This window comes from Sparus aurata, chromosome 23, assembly GCF_900880675.1.
Source record: "Sparus aurata chromosome 23, fSpaAur1.1, whole genome shotgun sequence".
Classification (NCBI taxonomy): Eukaryota; Metazoa; Chordata; class Actinopteri; order Spariformes; family Sparidae; genus Sparus; species Sparus aurata.
Genome location: NC_044209.1, coordinates 14,138,323 through 14,161,726, shown reverse-complemented (window position 1 = coordinate 14,161,726; position 23,404 = coordinate 14,138,323). Strand labels below are relative to the sequence as shown.

General features: G+C 44.6%; 1 protein-coding gene across 3 annotated transcripts in view; it reads left to right on the top strand.

The window, feature by feature from the left end:
• Positions 1 to 23,404, top strand: part of LOC115575830 (voltage-dependent T-type calcium channel subunit alpha-1I-like) — a 168,227-nt gene that overhangs the window by 12,714 nt on the left and 132,109 nt on the right. The window contains exon 1 of one of the 3 annotated variants that reach the window (XM_030408183.1): positions 11,982 to 12,096. The exons of the other annotated variants lie outside the window; for them this stretch is intronic. The gene's annotated coding sequence lies outside the window, so the exon portion shown is untranslated. Of the gene's footprint in view, positions 1 to 11,981; positions 12,097 to 23,404 lie in introns of those variants that run through there. 3 annotated transcript variants of the gene reach the window in all.

The window sequence follows — 23,404 nt, the reverse complement described above, 5'->3', positions numbered from 1 at the left end:
CATGTTGTATTTGGGAGTGAAACAGGATAGGTCAGACGGGACAAAATGTTGCAGGGAATTTGATTTGAATGTTGAAAAGTGGGCTTGTGTAACAAAGACGTGGAAGGAGACACTTTCCATCCTGTTTTGAACAAACTGACTAATTATTCTTAGTTCTCTGCAACTTACTGTTGAAGATTGGGTTACTGGTTGATTCAAGCCTACGTAAGCACATAAAAAGAAAAGGCAAATCATTGGAAGGTAATGGATTTCTTTTTTTTTTTTTGGCACATATTGTTGAATAAGTGGGAAATACAATGATATCTAAAAGGATTAAAATAGTTTTCAAGTAGGCAGCATGTGCTCGGCCCATTTTGTGCCGTAGTTGAGTCATCAGGATGCTTTCGGGACTGACAGAGTCACAGAGGATGCCATATCCACTGCCCTCCGCTCAGTCTTCATGCACATGGGGGAATAAGAACTGCTACATCACGATGCATGTTTGTTGACTTCAGCTTAGCATTCAGTACAATCTGACCCATGTCAATTTGAAACAGCCTAAATGTTCCTCATACTGTAAGTTGCTCATCTTTCCACATTGTCTGTTTGCTTTGCTCTGACTCTCCTCTCTCCCTCGACCACTCTGTTTCTCACCCTCCACCTGCCTGATTTGCTCTCTCTCCAACACTAGCTGTGTATTGTAAGCATGGGAGTGTGGGCCGACAGACACACGGAGCTGTTGTGGTTGTTGATGGTGATGACGCCGCGGTTCCTTTGAGCACCTCCCTGTCACACTGATTCATCACCCCTGGCCACAAAAAGCTACCGAACGACAAACGCACACACGTCTTTACAAAGAATAGGCACAGGCCTTTTATGCAATATGCAGAGGCACAGGCGGACGCTGACAAACACACATGCGGCGGTACCAATGTTTTGTCATGCCCCTTGGAGCTTTTCACTCACTCCATTGTAATCCCATCTGTTGCAATATTAGATGATCAGAGCGAGACAGGTAACATATAGGAAAAGTCAACAATGTGCACATGCGATGGTGGCTGGGGTTGAGATTGTTGTTCCACGTATAAGTCAATGTTGATATTTTAACTTACGTGTGCAAGTTAACTTCAGGATTTCTGGCAAGTCTCATACAGATGGTAAGGTGATCGAATGTGCCTTTTGCATCTGTATGAGATGCTGAAGAGCGTGAGTGTTATGCTGTTATTATTTTCGCTGCTATTAGGAGTTGAGCACATGAAGATAAACAGTTGGTACTGCTAATTTTCCAGTCCGGGGGCCATTAACCATTACAGAAGAATATGGTACATTACGATAATACAATGTTGCATTCCCTTCAGGGACGGAGAGAGGAAGCAAATATGCAAATGTCAGAAGAAAACGTTTGCGTCATTGTAAGACTCTGGTTGTCTCTCTTCCTTTTCCCCTCTCTTCTCGAAGTAAAGTAACATTTCCCCCCTAGCTCCAGTCCTCAGTCTACGTTACAGTAGCACACAACAATAAACGTCACCTCTACCTATCGCTGTTGCAGTCAGGTTGATAAACAGGAGGGAATCTCAGCTCTCCTCCCATCAGTAAACAGCTCCGAATCAGAGCAGAATTCAGTGTGACGCCAGGTGTTTATTCCTCTGGAAGGTCTGGCTCTGCACTCAGCTCTCTCCTCTGTAGCTAGCTGGCTCTAATAAGTATTTTGGTATGGAAATGTGGCCAGATGTGGTCAAAGGGAGCTGCCCCTTGTTCTAGGTCATCATAACATCCCTGTAAAAAGGTGTAGTGAAGTAAAAAGTAGATTAATGGCTCAAAAATATAAAATACTGAAACGTTTTTACTCATACGATTACACAACGACAATAATGCATTCACAGTCACTGATGCAGACATATTTTTAATGCACTCAAACACACTCACACCTGCATAGATACATATACATAAATCATCTCCTTCACATACACACGCACACACACACACACTCCATGCAAGATGTGCTGACACATTGAAGGCACTCTGTCCTCTCTCCCCCCAAGGATTCTGGTAATTAGATTCCTACAGGCCAAGTCTCTCAATTTCACTGCATTTAATTGGAAACACACACACACGCAAATGCACACACACACACACACACACACACACGCACACACGCACACACACTCTCTGAAGGCTCCACAGGTCCACGATTGTTGATCACAAGCGGGGACTGTGCCGCTCTAATAATTAATTTCTACGCTGGCCCCCTTCACACGCCTCATTTACCAATCAATCCCTTCTTTGTTTTATGAATTCTATTAAGTGTGGTCTGCCAGCACGAGGTGGCGCAGTAAACGGAAAGCGAGGGTACAGTAGGGATGCGTTTCTTGCTGCACGGCGGAGTTAAGCCGCATATTAAGTGTTCACGGATGGGTGGGCCGCACGGAGGTGAGCGTGTCGAAAATGTCTGCATGCTAGCGCACCCCCCTGAGGTACGTGGGCAGACGAGTAGGGAACAAGGAAGACGAGAACATCAAATTCCACATGCTGTTCTCTGCGAAGCATGACACTGATTGACACTGACATCTCAGCCCAGGGCTTTCTTCAGGGTTAAAAGCTCTGGTGCAACTGGATCCAGAGAGGCATTTTGGCGTGTTTACAGTAGTCGATCAAATGTTCGATGGATGGAGTGGAATAGAGTCTGACGTAGGCGTCATGGCAACAGTGGACTAATCCACGTTCACCTAGCTCATTAAAATGCTGTTTCCTCCTTTAGACTTCAGTGGCCTTCTGACGCTTGTGACTCAAAGCAAATTCCAATCAGGCCATATAGGAAGAGTATGACATTTTGGGAATCGTGCTTCCTTGACAAGAAGGTCGATACCACTCACATGAATATACTGTAAAGATGAAGCAGCTGGTCACTTACAGCAGACTGAGGAAGGAAAAAAGTGTGTCTAGCAGCACCCAGGCTGTGCGACAATTAGTATTAATCAATGGCAGTAAAATCCAGAAGTACATCAGTGGCCCAACGCTTCATACTAAGATTCTGCAGGTACACCTCTAGCGTCATTTGGGTGGTTGGCTGACACAAACACAGGACTTCCACCCTTCTTTTTTAGGTGAATAACATTTTGAATCAGTGGCTCGCTTTGGGACTAAACAGTCCCGGGGAAAACTGTTGAAAGCAAGCCTGTGAATAATCCTCAGGAAGTGGGACTTCACATCCAGAGTCATCATGGCAAGATACTACAAGTATAAGTGTGAAAGTACACGTGGGGTTTCTTTTGTAACTTTGGCAGAGCGACCCTTTAAGGTCACCGGGGACCGTGATCATTACATAACACTTTGACGGCTTCAGTAAATGAGAGAAAGACAAGAGAGGGTGACAAAAGCAAACTGCTGCTGACACCTTGCTCTGCGGCGGCAGCATCTGTAGAGTGTATACTCCACTGGGACTATGACCAGAGACCATCTGTCATGCAAACACACACACACACACACACACACACTGACAGAAGACCCGACCACCTAGAAAAATACAGAGTGTAGATGGATGGATGGATAGACGGACTGGTCTACTGGGACAGCACAACGAGAGACACTACGAGCCAGACATTCTATGAAGTGCCCCAATAATGGCGACGGCCTCTTGTAATTTTTCAAAATTATTCTTATTATTAAGAACTGGAGCAAGCAATTAAGGCAGACGGTTTAATCTGTTGTGGATGCCGACACAAGCAGTGAACTAGACCATGAAAGCTCTCTATTTTTGACGACACTTCTCATCCCTGGAGAGGCAGCTAGCATCCTGGGGCACTCTCACTGCTACACACACACACACGCACACACACACACACACACACACACACACTCAAACATGTAGTGTTGCACCCAGTGATGGGAGGCTATATGTGGTTGTTTAAATGTGAATATGCTTCAGGGTGACACACTGATATCGAGAGTGCAACGTACTTGTGCCTGTCTATCCCCGAGAGCTTTTCTCAAGATCGGCTGTTTTACCCAAGGGTCCCTTTTGTGTTAGGACATGAGCCACCTGAACTTCTTGTTCTTCTCCTTCATAGTGCTGAATGAATAAATCTCCAATGACGCTGAAAAAAAAAAAACATTTTGACGTCATGGTTGATGTCACATATGAGCCAATCAGTGTTTTCTTTGTAATAAATTACATCAATTACATCTCTTTATTGTCTTTGTGATCATTGGTTCTCAACCTGCGGGTCACAAGTCAATTCCAAGGGGGTCAGCCAAGGAACCTATAACAAGACGGAAGGGTCACTGTGTCACTGAATCTTGGGCAGCCACCAAACAGATTAAGATGAAGACAACAAGGATGACACTAACATTCATTAAAATGGTTTAAAACAAAACTGGCTTTTGTCCGAGTTGAAACAGGACATGCAGTCTCCGCTCGCACATAAATACCCAGGCACACACACTGCGGCATGACTCAACAACAAGGAAAGGTGGCTGACGCTCATCAGATGTTTCTTAACGACCCAGCGTTTCCATAAAGTTTCAGGCATAAACCACACCTGGATTTTTTCTCTCACACACGACGAACACAAACAAACACACGAGCGGTCTCGCAGTCGAGGCGCCGAATCAAACATGACTCATTCACCAGCCCGGGAAGACGTACTGTAAGTGATGTCACGCTATGCAGAATGCACCCTGCGACGCTCAGGCTCAGCTGGAGCGGCCTCTGACATATAGAGAAATGCGTGTCTGTGTGTGTGGGCGTATATGTTGATGCAAAAGGTTTAATGTGTTTCGACATAGGCATTACTCCTGAAAAGACAAAGGTCATTCTCTGGAGCGGTGAGACGTCACATCGGGCTTCTGGCTTCGTCTACAAAAATGTAACTGAATGCCAACGGACACAATCCTTAAAAGCAAAAACAAAAAGAGAAGTAAATTAAGTCCTGTTCCTTACTCAGTCGACATCTTCTTTAAGCCATGTGTGTGTGGGATTGCATCGGGAGACCGTCTGAGTAATGAGATGGAGCAGAGAAACATTAGTATTTTTAGCCCCGTTAGCTTCACAGAAAAACAGGGTGTTTTGTGAATGGCAAGTTATCTCTCAGACTGCCTTTTAAGCTGCGCCGCTTGTTTGGGGGAACTGCAGTGGAGGGGAGAGGGAGGGGGGACGACAGGAAGAGCGAGGGGGTGCTTTCTGAAGGAGAGGAAAAAGACAAGAGAAGAGGAGGAGTGAAGATCCTGACACACACACACACACACACACACACACACACACACACACAAAGGTTGAGAGTGCAAAGCTGAAGTTCATTGTTGCTTCCAAGTTATGCTGTAGGCAGTGATTTATGTCGGTGTGGGTCTCACCTGAACTCCGTAGCACTGCTGCAAAACCGAAAAGCGATGTTGTGCACTCATACAGTATGTATGTACGTCCCCCTTTATCGACCCATCCAATGACCGCCCGGCTTACAATCAGGCCTCTTGTCAGTCATAAACCAGCCATTCCCCTTGTTGTCCAATTCCATCCCTTGTGCTCCAACTTCCACCAGACATGTTAAAGGCTGGCATGGGTGTGTGGCGTGAGGTTGCATTTTCAAAAAAACAACTTGCGTAGTTAAGGATGTCCCCAAGCTCCTACCAACCATATTAGTCCATCATGTTCACTCATGATGGACTAATATGGACACATGTGCAGACACACATGTAATCTGTATGTACTGTCTAGAGCTTGAATTCAGCTCTATATGCTACTGCTGTAATATGTTTTGTCAAAGGTCATAACAAAAGAAAAAAAGAGAAGAAAAGAAAAAAGTAATTTGCAAAAGACAAGAAAAGATCAGAATGAAGATTTTATACTGTGGGTAATGGGGGCGGGACTTGATAAGCTTTGGCTTCTCCCGCTTTTCCCTTTCGGCCATGTGTGTTGTATTATTTGAACAATGATGAAATGTGATGCTTATGAATTGACATGTCCGAAACAAACAACATAAATAAATAAACATGACCTTTCTGGCTCTTTCAATTGTGTGCATTTTCCATTCCCATTATCATCGCCCCCTGCTGGTGCTGAATGGGTTCACCTCTTAAAGGGTAACTCCACCAATTTTACACATTAAAGTGTTTTTTTACATGTTAAGCAACTAAAATATAAAAGTTAAAAAAAATGAGTAACAAAACCTTTTGTGGCTCCAGAGGAAGCGGCATGTAATCTCGTGAAAAGACATCACTTAGTGGCACTCAAGTTGCATTGTGGGTAATGTAGGTACCAGTTTTTGAAAAGGAATTTTAAGAAAGGTTGTACCTCTGCTGTCTGGATTTTTTCGATCATTTGCTTTTAAACGGTCCATAATGAGAGAATAATTAATTGAGCGAGTGAGTTAATCAGTATTTGACATGCTGGCATTCAAACTGCTCAGAAAAATCCACTAGAAAGAAAGCAAAAAATCTGTCTCAAGAAGAACTTTCTATTTTTCTAAGGACGATGCTGCATCAATGGCAGACCTAAAGGTAAAGTGAGGAGAAGAAAATAACACGGCGCTGCAGCAGGAAGATGCAGCACAAGGCGGCTCTAACTTTAACTACTAAGACGGAGGAAGGCATCAGTGCCAACCTCTCGTTTTAATGAGCAAACGCCGGGAACATTATTAATGTCATGAGTCTGCTGCTTATTGAAAAGCAAAAAAACCCACTAAGGTGCAGAAAAGCTATCTCAAGCGGCGAGGCCGAAGACAAAAGGGGGGGAAAGGAGCAAAGATGAGAGAGAGAGAGAGAGACGTCAGAAATGACAGATGGAGCGAGAGGTTGAGATGCAGCGGGGGGGGGAATGAGACACGTATTGAAATGAGGGGAGACCTTTGAAGATCAGCAGGTGAATCATTCCTTTGATAATTGAGTTGTCGGCTCTTCATTGTGGGGCTCGGCAACGCTGTTTGTGATTGTGTGTGTGTGTGTGTGTGTACGCTGTGTGCCTGTGTGTACGCTGGGTGTCTCCTTCACCCATTATAATCTGAGATGCATTTCAACCGCGCATTCAAGGCGAAAAAGTCTTCTTCTAGTGGTTAAAAACACGAAGGAAGACTTTTATGAACAATCCAATGAGTCACACAAAACGCTCTCAGACGAGACGTTTTCGTTTTTGACTCACAATCAGGACCAGCTGAGGTGATGTCATGCACTAGTGACGCGCCATTAAAACCATTTACCGAGCTGCGCACACATTTGTAGTATCATCACATCACGTCAGCCTCTCTCTGTGCATGTGTTACTGCCACCATGATGTGTCATATGCGTCACATATAGGGGCCTAATGTGGGGCCGTCGGGAAACTTCAAAGGGTATTTCATCTCCACTCTTTGTGGATGATTTGACGCAGTCACGCTGGATTACGTGTGTGCATTTTGAGAATTTCTTTGACATGTTTGTACATAAATCCTTCCCAGTGTGTGTTCGCACGCACGCGGACTCTCTGAATGGTCCGACACCTACAGCGCTCAGTCAGCTGAGCGGATCACGCGCCCCTCGCTGGCAGCTTGGTGGACAGGAGGAGTCGATAGCTGGGTGTTACAAATCCAGGCTGCTGGCCAGCATGTCAACACGTGAGAGAACCAACCCCAACCCTCTGCAGGAGGACTGAATGGGTTTTTAATCAACGATTATTTTCATATATGTAGCATAGCATTTAAGTTAAGATTTTAAATGATTTTCTTCTCGGGAGGACTGCAACAGGATGCTGCTATCGTTACAAAATGCACAAACATGTACGTTTTACAGTTTCACATGTGTATTGAATGTGAAGCATAATCTTAACATATGAAAAGAAACACATGCCACACATGAACTGGACATTTCACAGGAGCTTTTTTTGTTATGTTTGTTTTTTTTTTGGTTTTTTTTTTTATAGCATGAATGAAATTCACACACTCAGTTGGCTATTTCCACATTTGGAAAGAAAATATTGCTTGAAATCACGTGACAAGTGCTTTTTTCGAGTGTGAATTACACATATTTGTATGTGTTCACACGCAGGTAGCTCTTTTTACATGTGACAAAATCTACACGGGAAAGTGCAAAACTGTCACAATTCATCTGGTGATTGGCTTTCTACTAACAAAACATTGTACATGAAATCACACGAAATGTGCGCGTTTTAACACATTTTCCCCTTTCAGTTTGCTACATGTGAACTGGCTATTTTCACAAGTCATTGGCTTTTTTCACATACAAATGAAAATTTCTGCATGTGAAATGTAAATCCCACAATCAGAAATGTTCTTACATATGTGACTGGCTTTTCGTCTACATGTAAATAGAAGATCGACGGCTGGAAACAAAACAATGCATGTGAAATGACAATAATGCTCTTCTTCACATGTGGGTCGCACATTTCCATATCATTTTACGTGATATTTTCAATTGTGAAGTTAAATTTGAACATGTTAAATAAAGTATCGTGTATGAACTGGACTTTTGAGGACGTTGCTGGCTATTTTATGAATGAACTTTTCCACATCACATTACAGAAGAATTGACGATGTATATGTGATTGGCTTTTTGCACATGCGATTTAGACAAAGACATTTTATAACCAAAGTCACGATGCTTCATAACATCTGTGCATTTGTGCTGCATCAGGCAGTACGTACAGTAGCGTAGTGGTCACTGACAATGATGTCATATTTACAGCATGCATACATTAGTCCACTCAGCCACCACGAGCTCTTTGACAAATAGGCTCCGTGATGAATTTGGTCTTGTGGGAGATTTCAATATTATGTAAAATTAAACTGCATACATTTAGTTTGACATTTATCTAAGGTCATTGCTCAACAGTTTTCTCTGCCAACTCTGGGGTAATTGAATTTCGGATGCTGTTTTGCCTACAGCCATCCATGGATTACTTACAAGGCACGCAGAGCACACGCCCACGCGGCCCAGACTACCCTGGGCTCAGAGCGCCCGGCGAGACGGTATGCAACAGACAATATGGCGATTAATAATGAGCGTCATATGTGTTTATGATAATGTGGCTGCGGTGCTGAGAGCTCTTACTCCTGTCTTTGCTTTATCACTTTGAGGTGACTCCATGTTCTCAGTATTGATATTTTCTAGCCAGACGCGCATATCTGCAGATGTCTGCGCCCGGTTTGAGACGTCTTCAAGAGATTTTACTGTCGGAATAACTTATCTGACTGGGATGAGGGAGAATGTCTGGGGTGTCCAAGGCTGAACATCTTGAAGCGGTGCACAGAATACGCTTTGATGTGTAACCCCTTAATGCCCTTTTTTATTTTCACAACTTTAATGAACAAAACTCAGCGGTCAGTAGAGAATGCAACAACACATGTATTACAAATATCCTGCCACTCATTGACCTCTCTGTCTCACACGAACACACACACACATGCTCTGTATCTCTGATCCCAACTGATATTTTTGTAATAAAGCTTCCACATCGGATTCAAAGCTTTGATGTGAGTCTCTTTGTTTCTTAACTGTCGTCTCTATCACACAAACACACACATCGGTTGCCATGAACTGTTTCAGCTCTTGCAAAAGATCTGGATGTAAGAGCCCTCTCGTCTGTTGTCCGTGCGCTCTCCAGGTGTGTTTTGAGGCCCAAATTGATAAATTTTGTTTGTGTTCCTCGACCTCCTTAACCCACATTTGTACAGAACATCAGCAAATTCGCCTTCACGTACTGTACATGTCTGCCAATGTGTTTGTGCAAGGGACTGCTGCGATTGGTGGAACTTGCAGGCAACTGCGACGATCGGTCAAATTTTTGGATAAATGGAAGGAGATCGGTTGAATTTGCATTTTCACATTTATTTAATTGATGTGATCCCGACGTCGCAACATGCCGGAGGGATTGCTCAACTCCAAGCCTAAGAGCCTCTAATGTGCGGTTCATAGTATTAATTCTTGTTGCTGTTATTCAGTTCAGTAATGCAATCTCATATATGTCTCCCTGTGAGTGTATGTGTGTGTGTGTGTGTGTGTGTGTGTGTGTTTGTGTGTATTAGCCCACATTCGGTCCTAATTGTCAGAAATGTCAAGCGGCGTCTTATCAGTTTATTAACTAATGAAATCCAATCAGCACATCCACATGTGCACTATGAGGTGTTTGTGTGTGTGTGTCTGTGCGGACGTGTGCCCTGAATCTCGACTAGCTTCGGTCTCGACGCTGGAGTACAGCTAATCACTCCGCTGCCTCCCAGTGGACAGCCTTAATGCATTTAACCACTCCTGAGGGAGCCGCTGCCTGACAGCGTAGAACGGCCTCTCTGCCTGCTGTCACGCCGTCTCTCCCTTCTGTCTACCTTTTTTTTTTCTTTTTCTTACAACCGCTTTCCCGACATCGTTTGTGACTTCTCTCCTGTCTGTTTTTTTAAAATTTATTTTTATTTTTCTATTTCCATAAACGGGTCTTTCTAGCCGACCGTCTACTTTTCATCCCAGCAACCCAGTCGCCTTTTCGTCTGTTCCCTGCCTCCTCTGACGCTTTGAGTTTGAATCTAAATCGTCCCAATCAAGTTTTTAATATCGTCATCTGGTGCGGAAAAAAAAGAGGCATACTGTTAGTGCTATAACTGAGAGAACAGGATTTATTAGGTTAAGAGAAACAAGGGTTGAAAATGAAAAAAATATATGAATTGATTCTTAATCATAATTTTCCCGAAATTATCTACTTTGCTTTTTTTTCAAACCATTTTTTAATTCGATTTATTTCTTGTAAGATACTCCAGAGTTTTAAGCTCGGGGGACGACACAGCTGAATTGTTTCAACTTAATAAATCGAAGAAAGTGCCGCTTTGAAAAACAGGCGCTGTCGTTTTTTCAAATCTACTTTTACTGGCACTTTCTTTCATCGTTCGCGTCTTTCTCACCCCTCCCTCTGCTCTGCGTGGAGTTTGGGCAGGTAATCATAATTCAGTACCACTAGACTTCACGTTTCGCGACGGTCCGCTCTTCTTGTCTTTTGCACAATGCTGTCGTTTGGTCAATTGGACGGCGATGAGCTGGAATGATTGTGTAGGCCCAAATTGTTCAGCTCCTCGACACTGCAGAAGCACTCTGTTTTTTTTTGTGAGTGTGTGTGTGTCTGTTTTTTTTTTTTGGGGGGGGGGGGGGTCTATTTGAGTCTTTCTACTGGAATATCCACCGCAGCTTTTCTGTTACTGAAGTTATGTAACACGCACACACGGCAAGTGGGACCTGGATGATTCATCTAAGTGAGCACCTGAGCGTAAAGCGGAGTGTCTCACATCAACACTTGTGGTTTCGTTAAAAAGTTAGATGGCATTAATATAGGTAGATGGAGCGGATTAAATCTACATGTGACACGTACTATAATGGTATTAATTTGCCTAAAGACAATTTCATGTTCGAGGCGGTGCGTTGTGAATTAACAATGGAGGAGTCCAAAATGACTAACAAGAGAGGAAAGCAACGTGCTGTGCATGTACTCGTGCCCTCCTGTTCCTTTATTCATGGCTCTGTCTTTAAAAGAACTCAAAACACACAAATTCTGCGTCTACTTCATCATCGGCGGGATAAGGAAATGTGGTTCACCGCTTTGAGCACAAATCAAAGTGTAAATATTAAGATGATATGTTCCCGGAGGCATAACTGTGCCCCCTCTCTATTTTACCGTTCATTTTACGGATACGTCCATGCCTGTTTCCACCGGACTCCGTCGGAGACAAAGCATTTCGGCAGGATTCATAACCCCTCTGTGCGAGTGTCAGTGACATAAACCTCATTGAACAGACCTCTGGTGATAACTGTTTCTGAAGTCTCTAACATCACTTCGAGCTAAGCGGCATCCGTCCCTCTTCCGAGCTTTCTCAATCCCCCAGCCTCTTACATCCAGAGTATTCTTTCACTCCACAATGTGGCACACTGCCTCTGATCCCTCTCTCTTGTGAGACTCTGCGCTCCTTCATCTCCATCTCCGCTCATCTCCTCTCCGTTTCCCCTCTCTCTCCTCAGCCTCAGTTTGACCTTCAGTCTCCTCCTGGAAGCCCAGCGCTTCCTGCTACCTGGCCCTGCGAGGAGCTGAAAGAAGAGATAACAACGCTGTGGATTTACTGGGATTAGCATTTTAGCTGATTTATCTGCTTCAGCTAATTAGTAAGGCACTCTTCACTTTTGTCTGCGGGAAGAGATGGAGATGTTTTGGTCTGCATTATCAAAGCTGTGTGGCGAGATAGAGCGATCCCGAACAGGAGGCTAATTATATTCAGGTGTAGACAAATACCTGCATGGCTGAAAACGTGATAGCATTCAAGGAAACAGTTAAACACCAAGGTAAAGTCCCCCATTGGACCTTATTTTGAAGAAACTAACAACAACATATATTTACAGTATATGGCAGTAAATGGTTTGAATTGTGCCATGAAAACACACGATGTCTGTACATTTTTAAGATTAGCTGCAGTTTATCAATGGTTGAAGTATAAGAATTTGACAAGTGCGTAATTAGAAGGAAACCCATTATCTGAAACCTGGTAGAACCGGTACTGCATGCTAGTTAGCTTGCAAAAACCTACTTAGCTAACTCTACATTAGCATAGACTCCCTTAATACTTTTGATGTGTCAAGGTGCGGCCATGTTGGTCTTAGCGACGTATGTTTTGTTGTTGTTTGTTGCAGAAATAGTAAAGTACGCTTTAGTATGGTTTAGTGCTGTTCAGTGAACCAAGATGGCCGTCACAGTGACACAGAAGAAGCATTAAAAGAGGTGAAAACCACTCCAAGTCTGATCATGTTAGCCACTGAGGCTACGCTGAAGTAGCCTAACATCAGAGAGAATTCTGTAGGCTAGCTAACATAAGGGACGTGGAGAGGCAGTTTTGAACACCATGCGTGTTGGGCGTGTTGCATATTTTTGCCATCTTTAAAGGCTTCTTCGACTGTTTTATGACAATCTGCAGCTTTCTTGAATTGCAAAATTCGCTTTTAAACCGGCAAGCATAAAAGGCTATCATGTTTGCTAATATGCTAACATCCTCACAACAGCTCGCAGCATTTGCGGACATTTTTAAAAATGTTAAAATGAATTTGTTTGCTTGTTCTTGTGATTGATTGCGTAGCCATCAATGTCCCACGGAGTCGTACGGTTTCTTTGTCCAGGGAGTCAGACAGCAGCTGGACGACCGTGCAGTGCAGTTTATCATAATGAGACCAGATCTATAAAATACGTTTCTGTCTTTTCCGACTTCCCCACTACGTGTCTTCAGTAAAAATAGTGCACTTTGGTTTGTGAGTCACACAGCAGGAGGAATCACTGTAACGAGACATCGCCATAAAGATTATTACTTTATGAATCAACGATCGGTGAGGGTGGTAATCATGATTAATTGGACAATATTCCAGTAATGATGGAGACGGTCCATTTTTTAAATAAAAAAGGAACTGAGGTAGACACCTACTGAGAGCTGATTCCGGCTAACTTACCGTTCAGTAGATTCCTAATTGAAAAGCAACATTTGGCAGAGAAAGACGAATAAGAGCTCTAATGAGAGAAGACACTAGTGTGGAGAGAGAGAGAGAGAGAGAGAGAAAGAGAGAGAGAAGAATGAGGTGAGAATTAGATACTGCTATGGGCTGAGAGAGAGAGAGAGAGAGAGAGGGGAACAAAACCAAGAGAGACATTTACAGTAATCATTTGAGAGATGGAGAGAGAGAGAGAGGCTGAGAGAAAATGTAAATAAATCAGCCTATGTAAATAAGAGTAATGTTGGTTTCAGGTTGGGGGGCAGATGGGAGCACTAACAGCCATTTGTTGCCGACAGGACCACCCTATATCTCCACCGCACCTGCGCGCCACATTAACACCGACATGACCTCAGCACCAAGGGTAGATAACCACATCACGTCAGCTCAGATTAAAAATCAGCCGGGCACAGCCAGAGTCTTTTCCCAGTGGCAAAGGAAGCTTTTAGGTAGGAGGCAGATTTTTTAGGATTTGGGGTTTTTTGAGCTTGTGTCCTCTTGAGTAATCCTGTGCTAATTAATGTCCTTCAGAAAGCTGAAGTTTTCAGAGTACTTCTCGATCATAAAGTGGGCCATGTTGCCCTCTGTCAGTGCCGGATTAGATTTTGTGCGGGAGCGTTGTTGTTGATTTGGTCGTCAAGGAGTCCTCCAGCATCCCTCAGAATAACCTCTGAGAAGGAGAAACATCGAAGCGAGGAGACAAATAAATATTTCATGATAACATGGGAAAAAGTTGGCTTTCCCACCGTGCTGCGGCGGCAGACTGCTTGGCAGAGCTCTACACCGTTCCTCTACAAGACCACACGTTAAAATGCTTGTTTTACTTCTCCCAAAGATCATAATACGGATTTAACCAAATGCAGTTCAAGGTAGAACCTCAAACACCCAGAGTCCGCCCCCGATTCCACCAGTTTTTGACTCACATTAGATTGAATAACTCATATTCTTGATAAATCAGTCCGGGGTAGCAAAGTCTTTTAATCCATGCTGCGGCTGTCATGAAGCCCCGGAAGGCAGGACTGCTGCTTTGAGAGATATGCAGCTGAACGTGATTGATGCACTTAAAAATTAACACTTGGTTCCTTTTTTTTCTTTTTTTCTTTCTTTTCTTTTAAATGAATGCACTTCTTAAAACAGATTTAGTTTAATCAGTCACAGGCATTTTCCCTCTGTTCTCTCCTTTGCTAAAGTAGCCTGCCACATGCAGAGCAGCTGAAGCCAGCATGTGGTAGACAAGCAGCAAAATAATAACAGAAACATAAAGAGGGACCAGGAGCAGTGGATTAAGTTGAGTCTATGGTTGTTTCTGCAGTGTCCCGATATTCCTTTTTCCCGCCAGACTTATTGCAGACCACTCACTGGCTCTTACTCAGAAAAAAGCGGGAATGTGGTGTTTTGTTGACCGGGTTCTTATATGTTGTTGCTTCGTCTTGATGTACTAGGTGTGCCAAGACACCTGCAACACCTGCGCCTGTATTCCTAAGCACAGGTGCAATGTAAAGCACCACAGATTTTCGAAATGTAGCGTACACTTTTTTGGTTATATATTCATTGGTGGCCTTGAATACGTCTTCCTGTCGGTGACATTTAGCAGTATTCTATTGCCTCTTTCTCCCTGTCGGGTGCCACTCACTGCTTCTTCACACAGTGGGGGAGAGTTGAGGGTCATCTGTCACCTGCAGGTGATGCACTGACTGGGGATGAATACCTCCAACAACCGGTCTACCTCATACATCAACAGTCTTTGGGTCCAGATACCAGATGTGTCTAGACCAACGTGACAGATGTTTACTAGCGTAGCATTGAAACATTAGGCTGACGACGTTTCTTTCACCTGTTCTAAAGGTGAGAAATGCGTTCAGATCAGAGTTAGAAAAATTGTGATCGCCCGAATTCATTTTCACACCATTATGTATCATGACAACACAATGCAACAGGTCTTTGCTTTTGGCCGCGTGATCTGCCACTGCACAACATAAATGTGAACTCGCACACAGGCGGACACACTCAAAGCACATACCGGGACCTCCTTATCTCTCCTCTTGTTCGTCTCTGGAGGGGAGGCCGGCACTCGAAACTTCATGGCCATCTTTTTTTGCTCGACTCAACTTGGCTCTCTTCTCGATTTCTTCCCTCCTTCAGTGGAGGGTTTCCAATGAAAATGCGGGAAAAAAAAGGGGCTGCCGCATTTTCTCATGAAAATACCGTACTCTCTCCAGCTCTGCCAGTGTTTCATCTTCATCTGTCTCGCTGTAGCCCTTTTCTGCATTTCCTCTCCTGTCTTCTCCTCCCCGACTCTTCACCTTCACCACCCTCCAGCTTCCTCCCATCATCCACTCCGCTCTCCAACTCCTCTCCCTTGACGTGAGGATGCACTCAAGTAGCGTCACAATCCTTTATCTTTACGAGTGGTCTTCCCTTTGTTCGTGTGTGTGTGTGTGTGTGTGTGTGTGTGGATGTTGGGGGGGGGGGTCTGGCGATGCAGGCGAGCCACAAACGCTCCAAGAGCCATATTCAAATCTCATTTCACACTGCTGAGGGTGAAAAGACCTGACACAGCACTCTGTGAGGGGAAAAAAAGGGAGGAGTGGAAGAAGAAAGGAAGAGGGCGAGGATGAGAGGGAGGACTGTGAGAGATGGGGAGGAGAGGATGGTAAGGACAGCGCCGAAAGTGGAGGAGGAGGAAGAGGAGGAGGAGGAGAGCGAGGGACATGATGTGGGAGACGAGGAGAATAATGGGTGTTGGCATCAGAGCTACCTACAGTATGGTGAAAGGGTGGAGGCGGGGAGGTGAAGAATGAATAACACACAGTTGATTTCTAAAAAAGGGGGGGGGGAGAAAAGGAGGATGGAGAAAGGAGAGGGTGCACAAAGAGGGGTGAGAGAGAGAGCAGAACATCAGGAAGACGAGTTGTGATGGATCCCTCACTGCCAGCAAGCAGTCGTACTTTATTTCGCCGCAGTCTCTTTTCTATCTTTTCCAAAATCACATCTCTCCACCTGACTCCCTCCTCTTTTCTCTCAGGTGAAGCTCTTCTTCTTCTTCTTCTTCTCCTTCTCTTTGGCTCTCCACAACCCAACTCCCTTCCTCTCGCTGGCACACCGTGCATGTTTATGCAAATGAGGTAATTAGGAAGCTGCTCGGCTTCCTCGGAGCTCGGAGGTTTCAGAGGAAGAAGAAGAAGGAGAAGGTGCGAAGAGAGAAAAGAAGAGGAGAAGTGGACGGATGAGGATTTTTTGCTTTCGGTGTTTGTTTGAAAAGAATGGCCTGCCAGTGTGTGTGTGTGTGTGTGTGTGTGTGTGTGTGTGTCAGCATTACACATCCATACATTATCACATATTCTCTTTAAAGTGCTGTATGTTTTCTCTGTGAGTGTGTGTGTGTGAGCGTGCGCTTTAATATGCTCCCCTGTACTCTCTCTCACGCCTCAACTGTCCTGAAACACTTCGGCTCCCTCGCTTTTCTCTCTCTCTCCTCTCTCTCCCTCTTCCTCCCTCCTGCCTGCCCCGTCCGTCTGTTTTTGTCCTCCTCATCTCTCTGACATATCCACTCATCTCCTCCCTTCTCTCTGTCTGTTGTCTCTCTCTGTTTCTGCCGCGCTCGATTTAGACGCCTCGCCCCCCACCCCACGTATTTTTCGTCTGGAGCTCAAACTTACCCCTTTTCACCCAGCCTCGAGTCTGTCCCCTGTGTGACCCCCATGTCTGTTGAATCCCTATGTTTCGATTTGATGTCGTGGCATTGAATGGTTAAGGGGCTGGTTAGGTTTTGTTAATTGACTATACATAAAGATCGTCGCCATGAAAGCCCCCTTGAATGCGTTGTGGTAACCACGCATTTAAAACGATAAGATGGTGGCAACTGATGGTGTCAAAAATACCGAAGCTGGAAAAAGAAGACGTGCAATCAGATTTTCTGGACTGGTTGGCTTCCTCCTCCATCTCCATGCGTACATCTCGATTCCACAATGCACGTCTCTGTGACCTCGCATGTGGTGCGGCTCCATACCCCGTCAGGAGCATTTCAGAAGTGGAGCACAGTGCATGCATGATATTGTTGCCTTTTCAAATGGTGTCTACCATTTTTATCAATACCTTTTTGTGCTTCTACCGTGAGAGTAGGCTACATAGTTAAATCATTTCTCTTTGTCTGTTTTAACTGTGTTTTATCATTATTTCCGCTTCTGTTGCACTTGCACATCCCTAGCACGTGGTGTTTTACTTTGAAAACTGACTGGATGCTCCAGGCCGCTCCTGGGTCTGACTTCCTGCCTGACGTGATGCGGTTTTGTGTCCACTTCCATCAAAGTCACATCACGTGTAGGTTCATATTCTCAGCGGAGAGCTGCCTCTGGGATGCGACCGGCGGATCGCTGTCTCGAATGGGATGCGATCTGCTCCGGCAGGTCAGAAAAACAAAGCGGTCGCGCCCCCGTGGATTCTGGTGGTGACACCTAAATGTGTTGTGCGATGTCTCTCACAGCCTGTCAAACCTCTGTGCTGGAAAAGAGGTTCGCCTCCGTGCTTGTGTCTCCGTCTGCATTTCTTGTTCTTCTTATCAGCTTCGGTCTCTTGCCTCAGATCGCACTGGAGTTATGACTAATCAGATACGCCGCATGCTGCGAGCGCTCAGACACATACATGCAAGCGTAAACACACTCTGGCAGACGCATTACTGTAACGTGGCGCAGGAATTATGCACAGGCTAATGAGGCCTCACGCACGCATTCACATGGACATGCGCTCACATACGTGCACTGTCAAGGCGGCTCTCATCTCTCGGGCTTGTCTCCTCGGGCTTGATATCAAGGCTTTTATCTGCTCCCCCTCCCTTTGTCTCATGCTCGCTCTCGCACACACAGGCGCAAAGTTCTACGAAAAACACATGCCCACACGCACACACGCGCACGCACACACAAGTCACCTCACGCCCGAATTTTCAAACTTTGGATGGCAGCTTCCTGTCATGGCATGAAAGCAGCGGGGAAAGAGATTTCTAAACGGGGAGGAAGAGATGGTGAAGAGACGGGGGGGGGAGAGGAGATAAGGAGCGCTGACAGATGTTCAACTCGAAGCTTTTTGCCCCACAGAGGCGAAGAGGAGGAATGGATCCGTCCTCGCTTTTCTTCTCCTCCTCCTTCATCAACTTCCTTCTCCTCCCCGTCTTGTTTCCCCCCCCCCCCCCCCTTGTAAAACCCGCGATAAACAAAACTGATCTCTTCCCTTTGATCACAGGGCGACGATGCTTTTAGGTAAATTCAAATAGAATCCAACAAAACGGAACAGACGATGAACAGGATAGACTGGCAGCCCCCTCACAGACAGCCTTTCAAACGGCGGCATGGCTGACAAGTTACCCTAAGTTCAGCTTCAAGTGAGCGAGGCTGAAGGCTTCACACTCAGACTGAATCAATGGAGGCACAGGGCCGCTCTTGTGTTTTAAATTAGGAGGATAATAGTCCTTCTAGCCAATTAAGGAACACCTGTGACAATGATAGCACCCACTGTCCTCATTACTGTTACTTACCCGCTACCTAGCCAGAGCCGGTGTGTGTGTGTGTGTGTGTGTGTGAAGCAGAGGAGGTGGAAGGAAAAGCACTAAATCTGATTGAAGGCAGGATCTTACACACAGAAACGCACACACACACACACACACACACACACATACATGCACTCAGCGCATATTATCCGAACACCTGCAGCCGTGCAGCAGCGTGTCCCTAATATGAATTGATCGCCCTCCGTCCCTCCGCCACCGTCACTGCAGTCAGGAAAGAGCGGGCGACTACACTCGATCTGGCTTTGGAGCTGACAACACACACACACATTCTCACTGGAGCCGACAGGCCGCGGAAGATGCACTTGCACGTCGGGCCTATAAGATTGACCGTTTGTTTTATTTAGCCCGCCTACAAGTATGAGCTCTCTCTGCCTCGCATCCGGTCGGGCAGCCTGGAGGAAACGTATGTCATTTATCAGGGTGAAGGAATGACAGCCACAGCTCTAATAGTAAATCATTGGCAGCATTATTGGACATCCCCTCCCTCGCCGATATGGATTTGTGTCGGGGAAGCTGGGGGAGCCTGTTATAAATCAGTCAATAACACACACGAGTGTGTGCATGCGCAAACTTCCGCAAACAACCCCCCCCCCCCCCCCACCCCCACATCACTTACACTGACACACACACACAAACCAACACATCAGAGATGATAATAAATGTAGTGATAACCAGACTGTGACAGGAGTTGAGTTTTTCTACTGTGGATCACCCGTGGTGTCGATTCTGCTTCCTGTCCTCTGCAGTCCTCGACACTCATTATGAATCATGTTGAACAGGATAAAGGGACGGATAGAAAAACATGTCATGAAATCACATTCATGTACCTAAGAATTGTTTATTTCCAGGTTGATTCCAACCAGAGGAGGCTCGTCCATAGAGGCAGAGGAGGTTGGTCCTCCTCTATTTTTGAGAGGCAAGAGGAAGATCAGTTTTTTTTTAAGAAAGAGTAACTGGTTGAAATAAATCATTACCAAATCTCAGTATCATTTATGAAATATTATATATATATTATATCATAAAAAAAGTTTCTTCTTTGGAAGAAAATCCACTTAAAATGGTTCAACAGCGACAGCTGCAGATGGAGGAGACAGAGCAGTCTGTGAGAGGAGCAGGGAGCAGGAAGGTGGGGGCTAGAGGAGGACGGAGGGCTTCTGTCCTCCGTGGGAGGGATCTCCTTCCATTCACTCAATGCATTTAGGATTTTTTCATGCTGATCTATGATTGGCTAAGACACGTAAAATGACGCGCTAAGGGAGGGCTTTCTCCCTTACCAATCAGCAACCAGAATACAAGATTGACAGCAGGTTGGTCCAATAACAGTTCCCAAATTTCATTCTCACATTTATACAACCGTAAACAAAAAATACTTCTATGTATTTTACAGCTTTCACTGCCAGCCATGCTCGGACAAGAAATATGGAGTTTTCGTTTCGTTCGTCCTGCTGGAGGACATAAAGTTAGCGGCACGACCGGGACACAATACAGAGCAGCAACACAGTTGTTTTAGGCGATTGTGATGAGTGTGATGTCCTGTGCTGTCGTGAAGTATGGACATTGACTGCTGCGGTAGCACAGTGGGTAGAGCAGTTACCTGCCACACAGGTGACTGGGTATTGAATCCCAGAAGGGGTACACATTGGTATTTTTTTTGTCTTGTATATTAGCCCACTGTACATTATTAGCCAGCCGGGGACACACCGGCCCATGTTAACCGATTGTGTCGTTCACACACCAACAGCCAACAACAACAGCCTTTTGCCATTTAATATAATATTTTTTAAAGAAGTCTTGTAAGTCATTGTTTTATTGCTTAATTTTCATTGAATATAAGAAAGTAGGGATAAGAAGTTGACTTGTATAAAATAACATGACACCGTGGACTGGTTTTCCTCCTGTCCTCCCCAATTTTTTCAGTCACCAGCCGCCACTGATTCCAACGCTTACCAAATTTGTGATCACAGTTAAGAGAATGGTGTGGTGGATCATGTTGAGTCCAAACCAGGAAGTAGACTTGGGACAGATCCGATCCAACATCGGATAGTGACATAAGTCAACATTGTATTCAGGAGGCAGGGCAGATATCCAACTTCAGAAATCAGAATCAGATTGGAACTGAAATCTGTATCATCTGTATCCACGGAGATAAGGCTGCTTTAATCTACAAGCTAATCGGAGTAAAAGTATGGGAGGACAACAGATGATACACTGAAGAGTGAGGAGGGAAGTCAGTGAGTTTGACTAAATGTAATGTGAGTAATAAAACCTTAATGCATCACCTCATCCATGAACATCTGTGCCTGAGTCACGTCAGATAGATTTTCATCTCCAATGGTGGGTCTCTAATAATAAAGACAGCGACTCCCAGGATCAGACGCTACATCGATGCATCAACAAACACTATTTGTCTTGACTGTGAAACCCCTAGCGGCTGAAAATTACATGTTGTGCATTTAAATGAAATAATTGGGGGAGTCAAAAAGTGAGGTCAGCAGGTTAACAGCATTGTCCCACGAAGGCTGTTCTTAACAGAGCTGTTTGTAGTCTTTAGTCTAGCCTCCATTCCCTGTTCAGTGAGCCATGATCCAATTTGCAGGTCTTAGCCTCTGCTCGCTTCTCTGCGGCTCATTTCTCAGCCTGTCTTTCGTCCCGCCACCCGAGGAATTCGTATTATTACACTTGAACTTTAGCATGACCCAGACTCTGAAAGCTGTTAGCATGACAATAGTGCTCATCATTTTAGGCCCCTTCACGGTGTCACGGTGTTGATAAGGATTTACACATCGAAGGACTCGCCTGAAACTAAAGACACAAAGATGCACTCTAGAGATCTACTCAAACAGCACATATTCCAGGATGGTCTCGGCTGCTTGGCAAAAGCCAATGTTGTTAAAACAGATTAAGCTGATGGGGCCACTGCTTCAGCGTAATTGACTGGCAGCCGCACTCTTTAAAGATGATTTCTGACATAGAGCTCAGTATCATCATCATCATCATCATCATCATAGAAAGAGAGAGACGGAATGGCCGAGAGAGAGAGAGTTAAAGAAGAGGCAGAGTAGTAAAACAAGTGCAAAGATAAAATGGGAGGAAAATGAGATCAAGGGAGAGGGGCAGCAGAGGGGGAGAGGAAGAGGAGATAAAGTGGAGGGAGAGGATGGGTAGAAGTCGAGACAGATTAAGAAAACTGAAATGGAAGCTGGGAATTCAGAATTCCAAAGGGAAGATGCGAGATTAAAGAGGAATCCCATCTTTCATCCGTTGCTCAGATCATAAACTTAATTGCTGTGAAGACCAAAAAACTCTGTATTTGACAACACAGTCGAAGCTGGTGGGGCTGTCAGTTCCATTAAAAACTTGCAAAAAGTTTGCCTCGACCGACAGGATGTTTGCGTTCTGTCGACACATGAAAGCACGAGGGCACATTGGATGAACAATGCATTCTGGCTTTTTCAAGAGAAAAGACATGAACCGCTCTCTCTGTTGCTAAATGTTTGACTCATCTGAATCCCCTTAGTGGAAATTTATGTGTGAACTTTGCCTTTCCACATGTAAAAATATAATAGTTTTCCAATGTCATGATTATTTCCTTATTTGAACGAAAGTTTGAACATAATGTTCCACGTGACTTTGTTATCTTCAGAAGGGATTTTCCAAATTTTTTCCGGAAATTTACACATTAAATTTAACATTTTCGCATATCTGTGTTTCGTCCATCAACAGTCAAGTCACAGTCTTGGGGAAACAATTTAAGAATGGCTGAGTTCTATGGTCGGCGCCCAGCATAGCGTGCTGCCATAACATTAGCTTACTAGCATTAGCGCCGTCAACGTGAGCTAGTGTTAGCGACGTGAGGTCGTGCACAAGCTGGCCACCATATGGACAACAGAGCTGCTGTGGTGTGAATGCAATGAAAGGGGGAGATGGAATGACATATTTAGCGGCTGAACATTATCAATAACACCTTTAATTACATACATTTGTAAATGATTTGCTTTCTTTCACGTAGACTGGGAACTTGTCTGGCTCAGTTCACTCTTGCACTGGACGGCATTGGCTTGTATCTATTTCTCTGCCAGGAGCATCTTTGAGAGGTTTTCTATGATGTGGAATAGTTTTAGTTATATCTGCCATAAGCTCAAAACAGCCGGCGGGTGCATTGAATCGGGCGTTGATTCTCTGAGGCGACAGCACTGACAGTCAGCACTCAACCATGTGTCATTTTAATGCTGCGATCATATAAATATATGACTATGCATCTTTAAATTTCAGCAGCCTGGTGATAATGATGCAGGTTTATTACAGATTTTAACTAAAGTATATATTCATACGTTATAATCACTTTTATATTTTAGAAATGTTGGCGCACTATGATTTCAGTGA